We start from the raw sequence: 12,500 nt of genomic DNA, 5'->3' as shown, positions 1-12,500 counted from the left end.
CTGTCTCACCTCCAGTGCCCCGGGGGGGGGGGGTGGTCCGGGCCGTGCCCGGATGCCTCTTCCCTCCTCCACCTCCCGGGCACAGCGGTCGGACTCTGCGCTCGCATCGGCGCCCAAGACCGGCGTGCCCCTGGGGTCCGCTCTCCGTCGCCGGGGAGAGACGCAGCCAGCCAGGTCGTGGCGCTCCCGCCCCGCGTGGGGCAGGGAAGCCGCCCGAGAGGTTCCAGGCCCGAGGGGGGCTGCTCGGCCAGGTGACGGGACTCAGGGCTGCGCGTGGCTCACCTGACCCACGCGCCCGGCACCGCCACCGCGGGCACCTCAGGAGGGAGGACAGGATGGCTCGTCAGCGTGGCCAGCTAGGAGCGCCACCGGAGGGGGCGGTGGGGGTCCGAGCACACTCGGGGGGCAGGGGCGCCTGCGCACACTGGTGGTCCCGGCGGGGGACAGAGGCCGCCCCGGCCACTCGCGTCTCGGGCTGTGGAAGCCAAGGTGCCAGGCGAGCGCGTGCACGGGGCGGGGGACGTGGGGGGGGGGGGGAAGTGCGAAGGGGAGAGGCGATGCCGAGGGCCTCCGGTGGGCCAGCCAGGCCAAAAGGCTCGGACGGGCCGAGGTGGCAGGGCGAGACTTGGGGCTGCCCGTCGGGGCGTGGCAGGTGGCCTTGTGTGCACCCGTCCATCGTGGCGGCGGGGCCCGCGACAAGCTAGCCAGCTCTGGCCGGGCGTGCTGGCGTGGGCTAAAAGGGGGTGGTGCGGGTGCACTGGGGACGGGACGGTGGGGGGCTCGGCTCGGCCGGCCGGGAGGGGAGGCCCCGGAGGGCCAGAGGAAGAAGAAAGGCTTCCCTGACCGGGAATCGAACCCGGGCCGCGGCGGTGAGAGCGCCGAATCCTAACCACTAGACCACCAGGGAGCGACAGGCTGCGCGCCTGGCCTGCACCCCCTGGACCCAGCGCCTCCATTCCACCCACGCGGCTGCGCTTGGGCCCCGAGGCCCCTGCCTCTGCACGTCCAGCCGCCCGCGGGCCCCACGCAGTCCACCCGGCCCGCTGGCAGCACCCGCAAAACGCTGCGCGCCCGCCGCCCTCGCACCCGCACGCCGCCTGGGGCCACGTGCCCAGCGCCCAGCGCCCAGCGGGCCGGCTCGCCGTCCCCCACTGCCAGCGCCCGGCGGGTCTGGCCAGGAGGGCCCCGGAGCGGCGCAAAAGGTCGGGCGGCTGCGTTGGCCGGGAATCGAACCCGGGTCAACTGCTTGGAAGGCAGCTATGCTCACCACTATACCACCAACGCTGTACGGCCCGGGCCGGCCGGACGCGGCCGGCCCAGGGTGCGCTCCGGCGCCTTCTCGCCTTGGCGCTCGCTCGCCGCTGCTGCTGCCGCCGCCGCCCGGCGCAGCCCTGCCCCGACGTCCCGCCCGGCCGCAGCTCTGCCCGGCCACCACGGGCTCCGGCCACCACGGGCTCCGGCCGCCCGGCGCCCCAGCCTCGCCCCTCCGACTCAGCTGCGCCGGCCGGTCGCCGGGTACGCCCGCCCGCCCTGCGCCCCGCGCCCCGCGCCCCGCGCCCCGCGCCCGGCGCCCACCGCCGCCCGCCTCTGGAGGGCGCTCTGGCCGCCTGGCCGCTCTCGGGCCCTCGGAGGCCGGCTGGGGAGCCCCGCCACGTCCCCGGCCCGGCGTCTTCCGCGTCCTCCGCGGCCCGCAGCTAGCGGCCCGGCCCGGCCCGGCCCGGCCCGGCGCGGGAAGGAGCAGAGGGGGCGGGCGCAGGCCACACCACCTCCCGCATCCAGACGGGACCGGACCCATCTGCCTCCCACCCGAGCGACACCCACGGCGCCTGCGCGGCTGGGCGGCTGGGCGGCACGTCGCCGAGGAGCTCGCCGTGGCTGCCGCGGGGACCACACGAGGCCCCGGCTGCGCGGTGGCGACCCAGCGTCCGGCCTCGAGCCACGCAAAGGGCTGGGGCCGGTGGACGGTGGGCAGGCCGGGCACGCGCCGCCGGCCGGACGACGGACGGCCGAGAAGAAGCGCCCCTGCCCCTCGGGAGCAAGAGGCGGGACCCAGAGCTGCGCAGGCCACCAAAAAGGGCGTCTTGCCTCCCCGTCGGGGAATCGAACCCCGGTCTCCCGCGTGACAGGCGGGGATACTCACCACTATACTAACGAGGACGGCGGCGGCCGGCCACCCGGGCGCCCGACCCCTCTCCGGCTGCCTCCCCACGCCTGCCCCTGCCTGCCCTCGCTCGACGCCCTGCCCTGCACAGGCGCCCGGCACGGCACGGGCCACGCCCCACCCGACCCCAGCCCCGCTTCGGTCCCCTCTCCCGCACGGCAGCCCCCAGCCCCGACTCGGAGTCCGCCCGGACCCGGGGCCCACACACGGACCCGGACGGCGCTCAGTACTCCCAACGAGCGCTGCCTCTCTCTCGTCTGCCAGGCGGGCATCGCGCCGGGAGAAAAGGCCCCAGACGGCAAGCGGGGCTGCGAGGGCGAGGGCGAGGAAGGCGGGGTGGGGAGCAGGGCAAGGGGCGCCGACGCTGGACGGGGCCTGCAGGGAGCTGGGGGTGGGGGTGCGACAGCGACGGGAGCCGCGCTGGCGGCGGCGGCGGCGGCGGCGGCGGCGGCGGCGGCGGCGGCGAGGCGGCTGGCCGTGCTCCTCCGGGGCAGCCGCGCGTGTCTCGCCCCTTGCGCACCCACACAGCCGCCAGCCGGGCGCCATGACGGCCAAGGACGCCAGCGTTAGCGCCGCGTCCCAGCCAGGCCAGCGGCGACGCGCCCACACCCGCCGTCAGGATGGCCGAGCGGTCTAAGGCGCTGCGTTCAGGTCGCAGTCTCCCCTGGAGGCGTGGGTTCGAATCCCACTCCTGACACGCCCACCTTTTGGCCCGCCCCACACAGCAGCCACGCCACCCGGGACTGGACCACACCCTCTCGCGGCCGCGGCCCGCCTCGCACCCGAGCACACGCTGCCCGGGACCGAGCTCCAGCCCCTCCACCCTCGCCGCCTCGGGCTCTGAGCGCGCGCGCGCGCGCGCGCGCACACACACACGCACTGCCCGGCGACTCGAGCGCCTTTCCCACACCCGCAGGCTTCGCTGACTTCGCACCCGCTGCTTTCTGGAGGCTCTTTGGTCCTCCTTCTCGTCTATTCCCGCCCCTGCCCTCCTCACCCCGGCACTCGCGAACCAGCCCAGGCTGCAAAGCTCCCCGCGCTTCCCGCTCCCACTTGGGGCCGCTGGACAGCGCCTGGCTCTTCCAGCCAGCCGTCCGCTTCCGCCGCCACCGGCAACACGCACCCACCCCACCGTCACCCCGTGCTTTCCCCCCGGCCCTAGTCCATTCTCTCCACACCCTCCCGAGGCGGCCCACACGATTCTCCACCTAGGGGCCTTCCCCTGGCCACACCTACCTGCCTGCCTGTCTGCCTCCCGGGAGCCATACAGCCCAGCCGTCTGCTGGCCAGCCGGCGGCGCGGACCCCTCCCTTCTGGGGGCCTGGCTCACGAGTCCAAGCCGGGAAGGTGGCTGCAGGGAGCAGTGAGCGGAAGCCCTAGACCCCCAGGCCATCCAGCCGGGCGCCACAGCGCATCTCCTGGCTCGGGGAGGCCGCCGGCCGGCCACTCCGCCCCAGCGTTCCTCCCGGATCCAAGACCGCCCTCCTGCCTCCCAACCTGTCAAGGCACCGAGCCGGACCCCTAGGGAGAGGCGCCTGCCAGCGCGCTCAGGCCTTTGCTCTCTTGGCCCGAGACGCACTCAGAGGCGCAGGCGGCGCTACCTGGCCTCTAACTCCGACAGACGCCGGCGCCAGCGCAAACACACACCCACCCACACACACACACACACACACACACACACACACACACACACACAAAGACACACAGCCCACCCGCCCCGCCCCCCGCCCCCGCCCCCAGCCCCCGGCCCCATGGCTCCACACACGAGAGGTCCGTTCCCCACCCCGTCCTCCAGGACACACACTGCACGCGCGAGAAAACCATCCGCCAAACGGACTCTGGCTCGGGGCTGGGAGTAGCTGAAGGCAAGGTCCCTCGCCTGCCTGCACCTGCCACAGATGGCTCCGGCTGTTTGGGGTTCGGGCGCTGGCCGGGCTGGGTCCGGCTCCTGGCTGCCTCTGCGGACACGGGCAGGCTGTGGAGGCGGCCCTGGACGAGGGACAAAGCACGGGATGAGCCCAGTCCGCCTCCGTGCCTTCCTCTGCCCGGACGTCCGTGCCGCGCCGCGCCGCGCCCCAGGGGCTGGCTCTCCGCGTGCCTGGAGCCTGTCTTGCAGACCGCCCGCCTCCTGCTCCCACGGAGCAGACGCTCACGCTCACGCTCACGCTCACGCTCACTACTGGCGGGGACCGGCAACGGAGGCGGCCGGCGCCGCTGGGGAAGCCCTCTGTGGACCACGTCCGTGGGTGCATGGGTGGTTCAGTGGTAGAATTCTCGCCTGCCACGCGGGAGGCCCGGGTTCGATTCCCGGCCCATGCAACGCGCCATCCCCTTTTGGCCCCGCAGCGCCAACTGCGCGCTACGCTTCCTCTCTCCCACCTTCAGAGCACCTGGCCAAAGCCACCTCTGCTCCTCTCTGGGGGCCCGCCCACGCCCCATCCCGTCCCCGCCCCTGCCGCACAACCCCTTCCTCCTCCCTGGCTCGCTCGCCCTGGGGACAGAACTCCGCCCGCCCGGGAGCCAAGGGCCCATCCGCGCCCGCCCACACACCTGCCTTGCCCTTCTTCTCTTTAACGACGCTCGCCTCGCTCCAGTCTCCCGATTCACTGCAAGGAACGCATCCACGCACCAACTCGCGCTGCCACCCGCACGCTCCTCCCCTTCCCTCGCACCGCCGCCCCTCCCACCAGCCCCCCCTCCCCGACACACACACACACACACACACACACACACACGCACGCTCTGGCTCACTCTACCCACACTCCAGAAATCCTCCCCTTTTGCACAACCGGCAGAAACCAAGCTGCCACGCCTAGGTGCGCTATACAGCCCATCGTCCGCGAGGGTCGCTCACAGACTCCAGGTGGCACCGGCACCCGCACCCGCAAGACCCCAGCGTGCCTAACGTCATGGTCGCGCAGGCCCTTGATTCTCTGCGACCCGCTTCGCCGCCGCGCTACCGTGCCAACGCGGCTTCCTCTTCCACCGCTAGAGCCACCCACGGCACCAAAGTCCACCACCGTCCTCCATCCCTCTCCCACCCCGACCTCCACCCCTCCACCCCTCCACACACACCCACACGCACACACACACGCAAAAGCAAGGACTCCGAGGAAACTTCCCGTGGGCATGGGAAGCACCCGGAGACCCACGGCCGCCGCGGCTCCTCCGCACCGCTGCAGGGGGCTTGTGCGGTTGAAGCGAGTGTGCCCCGGCAGGTGTGCGCGGCGCACCGGCTGACCGCTTGGCCTCGAGAGGGGACACCTCTGATCACAGAACAAATCCCCGGCGGACAGGGGTGTCCAAGTTGGGGCGGAAAGGAGACTGAGGTGTGCGATGGACCTTGGGAGGCATCCGCAGAAGAGGACGGATACAGACAGGGGTGGACAGAGGGACGGACGGCGCCTATCATGGCGAGGCACAGGGCGAGGCGGGATGGGAAACTGTGAAAAGTGCAACTGGGAAAAGTGTGCGTGAGTGGGAGGGGTGGTGGAGGACGCCGCTCATCGGGGGTGTGGGGTGGGGCGCGGAGGTGGCGAAAGGGACCACTGGGTAACACGCCGGCCCCTTTGCCCAAGGATGGAAGGGACCGACGTGTCCTGCAATTGGAATGACGAGTTGGCGACAAGTGCGCCCAGTCCCCCGGGGTGCCTCGACCGCCACCCACCTGCCTGGCTGCTGGGTTGTCTTCCCCCGTGGCTCCCACGGCACCTCACCCCTGTCTCACCTCCAGTGCCCCGGGGGGGGGGGGTGGTCCGGGCCGTGCCCGGATGCCTCTTCCCTCCTCCACCTCCCGGGCACAGCGGTCGGACTCTGCGCTCGCATCGGCGCCCAAGACCGGCGTGCCCCTGGGGTCCGCTCTCCGTCGCCGGGGAGAGACGCAGCCAGCCAGGTCGTGGCGCTCCCGCCCCGCGTGGGGCAGGGAAGCCGCCCGAGAGGTTCCAGGCCCGAGGGGGGCTGCTCGGCCAGGTGACGGGACTCAGGGCTGCGCGTGACTCACCTGACCCACGCGCCTGGCACCGCCACCGCGGGCACCTCAGGAGGGAGGACAGGATGGCTCGTCAGCGTGGCCAGCTAGGAGCGCCACCGGAGGGGGCGGTGGGGGTCCGAGCACACTCGGGGGGCAGGGGCGCCTGCGCACACTGGTGGTCCCGGCGGGGGACAGAGGCCGCCCCGGCCACTCGCGTCTCGGGCTGTGGAAGCCAAGGTGCCAGGCGAGCGCGTGCACGGGGCGGGGGACGTGGGGGGGGGGGGGAAGTGCGAAGGGGAGAGGCGATGCCGAGGGCCTCCGGTGGGCCAGTCAGGCCAAAAGGCTCGGACGGGCCGAGGTGGCAGGGCGAGACTTGGGGCTGCCCGTCGGGGCGTGGCAGGTGGCCTTGTGTGCACCCGTCCATCGTGGCGGCGGGGCCCGCGACAAGCTAGCCAGCTCTGGCCGGGCGTGCTGGCGTGGGCTAAAAGGGGGTGGTGCGGGTGCACTGGGGACGGGACGGTGGGGGGCTCGGCTCGGCCGGCCGGGAGGGGAGGCCCCGGAGGGCCAGAGGAAGAAGAAAGGCTTCCCTGACCGGGAATCGAACCCGGGCCGCGGCGGTGAGAGCGCCGAATCCTAACCACTAGACCACCAGGGAGCGACAGGCTGCGCGCCTGGCCTGCACCCCCTGGACCCAGCGCCTCCATTCCACCCACGCGGCTGCGCTTGGGCCCCGAGGCCCCTGCCTCTGCACGTCCAGCCGCCCGCGGGCCCCACGCAGTCCACCCGGCCCGCTGGCAGCACCCGCAAAACGCTGCGCGCCGGCCGCCCTCGCACCCGCACGCCGCCTGGGGCCACGTGCCCAGCGCCCAGCGCCCAGCGGGCCGGCTCGCCGTCCCCCACTGCCAGCGCCCGGCGGGTCTGGCCAGGAGGGCCCCGGAGCGGCGCAAAAGGTCGGGCGGCTGCGTTGGCCGGGAATCGAACCCGGGTCAACTGCTTGGAAGGCAGCTATGCTCACCACTATACCACCAACGCTGTACGGCCCGGGCCGGCCGGACGCGGCCGGCCCAGGGTGCGCTCCGGCGCCTTCTCGCCTTGGCGCTCGCTCGCCGCTGCTGCTGCCGCCGCCGCCCGGCGCAGCCCTGCCCCGACGTCCCGCCCGGCCGCAGCTCTGCCCGGCCACCACGGGCTCCGGCCACCACGGGCTCCGGCCGCCCGGCGCCCCAGCCTCGCCCCTCCGACTCAGCTGCGCCGGCCGGTCGCCGGGTACGCCCGCCCGCCCTGCGCCCCGCGCCCCGCGCCCCGCGCCCGGCGCCCACCGCCGCCCGCCTCTGGAGGGCGCTCTGGCCGCCTGGCCGCTCTCGGGCCCTCGGAGGCCGGCTGGGGAGCCCCGCCACGTCCCCGGCCCGGCGTCTTCCGCGTCCTCCGCGGCCCGCAGCTAGCGGCCCGGCCCGGCCCGGCCCGGCCCGGCGCGGGAAGGAGCAGAGGGGGCGGGCGCAGGCCACACCACCTCCCGCATCCAGACGGGACCGGACCCATCTGCCTCCCACCCGAGCGACACCCACGGCGCCTGCGCGGCTGGGCGGCTGGGCGGCACGTCGCCGAGGAGCTCGCCGTGGCTGCCGCGGGGACCACACGAGGCCCCGGCTGCGCGGTGGCGACCCAGCGTCCGGCCTCGAGCCACGCAAAGGGCTGGGGCCGGTGGACGGTGGGCAGGCCGGGCACGCGCCGCCGGCCGGACGACGGACGGCCGAGAAGAAGCGCCCCTGCCCCTCGGGAGCAAGAGGCGGGACCCAGAGCTGCGCAGGCCACCAAAAAGGGCGTCTTGCCTCCCCGTCGGGGAATCGAACCCCGGTCTCCCGCGTGACAGGCGGGGATACTCACCACTATACTAACGAGGACGGCGGCGGCCGGCCACCCGGGCGCCCGACCCCTCTCCGGCTGCCTCCCCACGCCTGCCCCTGCCTGCCCTCGCTCGACGCCCTGCCCTGCACAGGCGCCCGGCACGGCACGGGCCACGCCCCACCCGACCCCAGCCCCGCTTCGGTCCCCTCTCCCGCACGGCAGCCCCCAGCCCCGACTCGGAGTCCGCCCGGACCCGGGGCCCACACACGGACCCGGACGGCGCTCAGTACTCCCAACGAGCGCTGCCTCTCTCTCGTCTGCCAGGCGGGCATCGCGCCGGGAGAAAAGGCCCCAGACGGCAAGCGGGGCTTCGAGGGCGAGGGCGAGGAAGGCGGGGTGGGGAGCAGGGCAAGGGGCGCCGACGCTGGACGGGGCCTGCAGGGAGCTGGGGGTGGGGGTGCGACAGCGACGGGAGCCGCGCTGGCGGCGGCGGCGGCGGCGGCGGCGGCGGCGGCGGCGGCGAGGCGGCTGGCCGTGCTCCTCCGGGGCAGCCGCGCGTGTCTCGCCCCTTGCGCACCCACACAGCCGCCAGCCGGGCGCCATGACGGCCAAGGACGCCAGCGTTAGCGCCGCGTCCCAGCCAGGCCAGCGGCGACGCGCCCACACCCGCCGTCAGGATGGCCGAGCGGTCTAAGGCGCTGCGTTCAGGTCGCAGTCTCCCCTGGAGGCGTGGGTTCGAATCCCACTCCTGACACGCCCACCTTTTGGCCCGCCCCACACAGCAGCCACGCCACCCGGGACTGGACCACACCCTCTCGCGGCCGCGGCCCGCCTCGCACCCGAGCACACGCTGCCCGGGACCGAGCTCCAGCCCCTCCACCCTCGCCGCCTCGGGCTCTGAGCGCGCGCGCGCGCGCGCGCGCACACACACACGCACTGCCCGGCGACTCGAGCGCCTTTCCCACACCCGCAGGCTTCGCTGACTTCGCACCCGCTGCTTTCTGGAGGCTCTTTGGTCCTCCTTCTCGTCTATTCCCGCCCCTGCCCTCCTCACCCCGGCACTCGCGAACCAGCCCAGGCTGCAAAGCTCCCCGCGCTTCCCGCTCCCACTTGGGGCCGCTGGACAGCGCCTGGCTCTTCCAGCCAGCCGTCCGCTTCCGCCGCCACCGGCAACACGCACCCACCCCACCGTCACCCCGTGCTTTCCCCCCGGCCCTAGTCCATTCTCTCCACACCCTCCCGAGGCGGCCCACACGATTCTCCACCTAGGGGCCTTCCCCTGGCCACACCTACCTGCCTGCCTGTCTGCCTCCCGGGAGCCATACAGCCCAGCCGTCTGCTGGCCAGCCGGCGGCGCGGACCCCTCCCTTCTGGGGGCCTGGCTCACGAGTCCAAGCCGGGAAGGTGGCTGCAGGGAGCAGTGAGCGGAAGCCCTAGACCCCCAGGCCATCCAGCCGGGCGCCACAGCGCATCTCCTGGCTCGGGGAGGCCGCCGGCCGGCCACTCCGCCCCAGCGTTCCTCCCGGATCCAAGACCGCCCTCCTGCCTCCCAACCTGTCAAGGCACCGAGCCGGACCCCTAGGGAGAGGCGCCTGCCAGCGCGCTCAGGCCTTTGCTCTCTTGGCCCGAGACGCACTCAGAGGCGCAGGCGGCGCTACCTGGCCTCTAACTCCGACAGACGCCGGCGCCAGCGCAAACACACACCCACCCACACACACACACACACACACACACACACACACACACACAAAGACACACAGCCCACCCGCCCCGCCCCCCGCCCCCGCCCCCAGCCCCCGGCCCCATGGCTCCACACACGAGAGGTCCGTTCCCCACCCCGTCCTCCAGGACACACACTGCACGCGCGAGAAAACCATCCGCCAAACGGACTCTGGCTCGGGGCTGGGAGTAGCTGAAGGCAAGGTCCCTCGCCTGCCTGCACCTGCCACAGATGGCTCCGGCTGTTTGGGGTTCGGGCGCTGGCCGGGCTGGGTCCGGCTCCTGGCTGCCTCTGCGGACACGGGCAGGCTGTGGAGGCGGCCCTGGACGAGGGACAAAGCACGGGATGAGCCCAGTCCGCCTCCGTGCCTTCCTCTGCCCGGACGTCCGTGCCGCGCCGCGCCGCGCCCCAGGGGCTGGCTCTCCGCGTGCCTGGAGCCTGTCTTGCAGACCGCCCGCCTCCTGCTCCCACGGAGCAGACGCTCACGCTCACGCTCACGCTCACGCTCACTACTGGCGGGGACCGGCAACGGAGGCGGCCGGCGCCGCTGGGGAAGCCCTCTGTGGACCACGTCCGTGGGTGCATGGGTGGTTCAGTGGTAGAATTCTCGCCTGCCACGCGGGAGGCCCGGGTTCGATTCCCGGCCCATGCAACGCGCCATCCCCTTTTGGCCCCGCAGCGCCAACTGCGCGCTACGCTTCCTCTCTCCCACCTTCAGAGCACCTGGCCAAAGCCACCTCTGCTCCTCTCTGGGGGCCCGCCCACGCCCCATCCCGTCCCCGCCCCTGCCGCACAACCCCTTCCTCCTCCCTGGCTCGCTCGCCCTGGGGACAGAACTCCGCCCGCCCGGGAGCCAAGGGCCCATCCGCGCCCGCCCACACACCTGCCTTGCCCTTCTTCTCTTTAACGACGCTCGCCTCGCTCCAGTCTCCCGATTCACTGCAAGGAACGCATCCACGCACCAACTCGCGCTGCCACCCGCACGCTCCTCCCCTTCCCTCGCACCGCCGCCCCTCCCACCAGCCCCCCCTCCCCGACACACACACACACACACACACACACACACGCACGCTCTGGCTCACTCTACCCACACTCCAGAAATCCTCCCCTTTTGCACAACCGGCAGAAACCAAGCTGCCACGCCTAGGTGCGCTATACAGCCCATCGTCCGCGAGGGTCGCTCACAGACTCCAGGTGGCACCGGCACCCGCACCCGCAAGACCCCAGCGTGCCTAACGTCATGGTCGCGCAGGCCCTTGATTCTCTGCGACCCGCTTCGCCGCCGCGCTACCGTGCCAACGCGGCTTCCTCTTCCACCGCTAGAGCCACCCACGGCACCAAAGTCCACCACCGTCCTCCATCCCTCTCCCACCCCGACCTCCACCCCTCCACCCCTCCACACACACCCACACGCACACACACACGCAAAAGCAAGGACTCCGAGGAAACTTCCCGTGGGCACGGGAAGCACCCGGAGACCCACGGCCGCCGCGGCTCCTCCGCACCGCTGCAGGGGGCTTGTGCGGTTGAAGCGAGTGTGCCCCGGCAGGTGTGCGCGGCGCACCGGCTGACCGCTTGGCCTCGAGAGGGGACACCTCTGATCACAGAACAAATCCCCGGCGGACAGGGGTGTCCAAGTTGGGGCGGGAAGGAGACTGAGGTGTGCGATGGACCTTGGGAGGCATCCGCAGAAGAGGACGGATACAGACAGGGGTGGACAGAGGGACGGACGGCGCCTATCATGGCGAGGCACAGGGCGAGGCGGGATGGGAAACTGTGCAAAGTGCAACTGGGAAAAGTGTGCGTGAGTGGGAGGGGTGGTGGAGGACGCCGCTCATCGGGGGTGTGGGGTGGGGCGCGGAGGTGGCGAAAGGGACCACTGGGTAACACGCCGGCCCCTTTGCCCAAGGATGGAAGGGACCGACGTGTCCTGCAATTGGAATGACGAGTTGGCGACAAGTGCGCCCAGTCCCCCGGGGTGCCTCGACCGGCACCCACCTGCCTGGCTGCTGGGTTGTCTTCCCCCGTGGCTCCCACGGCACCTCACCCCTGTCTCACCTCCAGTGCCCCGGGGGGGGGGGGTGGTCCGGGCCGTGCCCGGATGCCTCTTCCCTCCTCCACCTCCCGGGCACAGCGGTCGGACTCTGCGCTCGCATCGGCGCCCAAGACCGGCGTGCCCCTGGGGTCCGCTCTCCGTCGCCGGGGAGAGACGCAGCCAGCCAGGTCGTGGCGCTCCCGCCCCGCGTGGGGCAGGGAAGCCGCCCGAGAGGTTCCAGGCCCGAGGGGGGCTGCTCGGCCAGGTGACGGGACTCAGGGCTGCGCGTGGCTCACCTGACCCACGCGCCCGGCACCGCCACCGCGGGCACCTCAGGAGGGAGGACAGGATGGCTCGTCAGCGTGGCCAGCTAGGAGCGCCACCGGAGGGGGCGGTGGGGGTCCGAGCACACTCGGGGGGCAGGGGCGCCTGCGCACACTGGTGGTCCCGGCGGGGGACAGAGGCCGCCCCGGCCACTCGCGTCTCGGGCTGTGGAAGCCAAGGTGCCAGGCGAGCGCGTGCACGGGGCGGGGGACGTGGGGGGGGGGGGGAAGTGCGAAGGGGAGAGGCGATGCCGAGGGCCTCCGGTGGGCCAGCCAGGCCAAAAGGCTCGGACGGGCCGAGGTGGCAGGGCGAGACTTGGGGCTGCCCGTCGGGGCGTGGCAGGTGGCCTTGTGTGCACCCGTCCATCGTGGCGGCGGGGCCCGCGACAAGCTAGCCAGCTCTGGCCGGGCGTGCTGGCGTGGGCTAAAAGGGGGTGGTGCGGGTGCAC

At 73.1% G+C, this 12,500-nt stretch overlaps 10 non-coding genes across 10 annotated transcripts; 4 read left to right on the top strand and 6 right to left on the bottom strand.

Moving 5' to 3' along the window:
• Positions 1-835: 835 nt before the first annotated feature.
• Positions 836-907, bottom strand: TRNAE-CUC (transfer RNA glutamic acid (anticodon CUC)). Its single transcript has one exon. It is a non-coding gene; the product is annotated as a tRNA-Glu (tRNA).
• A 305-nt stretch (positions 908-1,212) lies between these two features.
• Positions 1,213-1,284, bottom strand: TRNAG-UCC (transfer RNA glycine (anticodon UCC)). Its single transcript has one exon. It is a non-coding gene; the product is annotated as a tRNA-Gly (tRNA).
• Positions 1,285-2,085: 801 nt separating this feature from the next.
• Positions 2,086-2,157, bottom strand: TRNAD-GUC (transfer RNA aspartic acid (anticodon GUC)). The gene has a single exon. It is a non-coding gene; the product is annotated as a tRNA-Asp (tRNA).
• A 618-nt stretch (positions 2,158-2,775) lies between these two features.
• TRNAL-CAG (transfer RNA leucine (anticodon CAG)) lies at positions 2,776-2,858 on the top strand. Its single transcript has one exon. It is a non-coding gene; the product is annotated as a tRNA-Leu (tRNA).
• Positions 2,859-4,409: 1,551 nt separating this feature from the next.
• On the top strand, positions 4,410-4,480 carry TRNAG-GCC (transfer RNA glycine (anticodon GCC)). Its single transcript has one exon. It is a non-coding gene; the product is annotated as a tRNA-Gly (tRNA).
• A 2,234-nt stretch (positions 4,481-6,714) lies between these two features.
• Positions 6,715-6,786, bottom strand: TRNAE-CUC (transfer RNA glutamic acid (anticodon CUC)). The gene has a single exon. It is a non-coding gene; the product is annotated as a tRNA-Glu (tRNA).
• A 305-nt stretch (positions 6,787-7,091) lies between these two features.
• TRNAG-UCC (transfer RNA glycine (anticodon UCC)) lies at positions 7,092-7,163 on the bottom strand. The gene has a single exon. It is a non-coding gene; the product is annotated as a tRNA-Gly (tRNA).
• A 794-nt stretch (positions 7,164-7,957) lies between these two features.
• Positions 7,958-8,029, bottom strand: TRNAD-GUC (transfer RNA aspartic acid (anticodon GUC)). The gene has a single exon. It is a non-coding gene; the product is annotated as a tRNA-Asp (tRNA).
• A 615-nt stretch (positions 8,030-8,644) lies between these two features.
• TRNAL-CAG (transfer RNA leucine (anticodon CAG)) lies at positions 8,645-8,727 on the top strand. Its single transcript has one exon. It is a non-coding gene; the product is annotated as a tRNA-Leu (tRNA).
• A 1,547-nt stretch (positions 8,728-10,274) lies between these two features.
• Positions 10,275-10,345, top strand: TRNAG-GCC (transfer RNA glycine (anticodon GCC)). The gene has a single exon. It is a non-coding gene; the product is annotated as a tRNA-Gly (tRNA).
• Positions 10,346-12,500: the final 2,155 nt, after the last annotated feature.

Source organism: Puma concolor, chromosome E4 (genome assembly GCF_028749965.1).
Source record: "Puma concolor isolate L17-30 chromosome E4, mPumCon1.1.hap2, whole genome shotgun sequence".
NCBI lineage: Eukaryota > Metazoa > Chordata > Mammalia > Carnivora > Felidae > Puma > Puma concolor.
The sequence above is the reverse complement of the archived record's forward strand: the minus strand, read 5'-3'. Positions and strand labels throughout refer to the sequence as shown.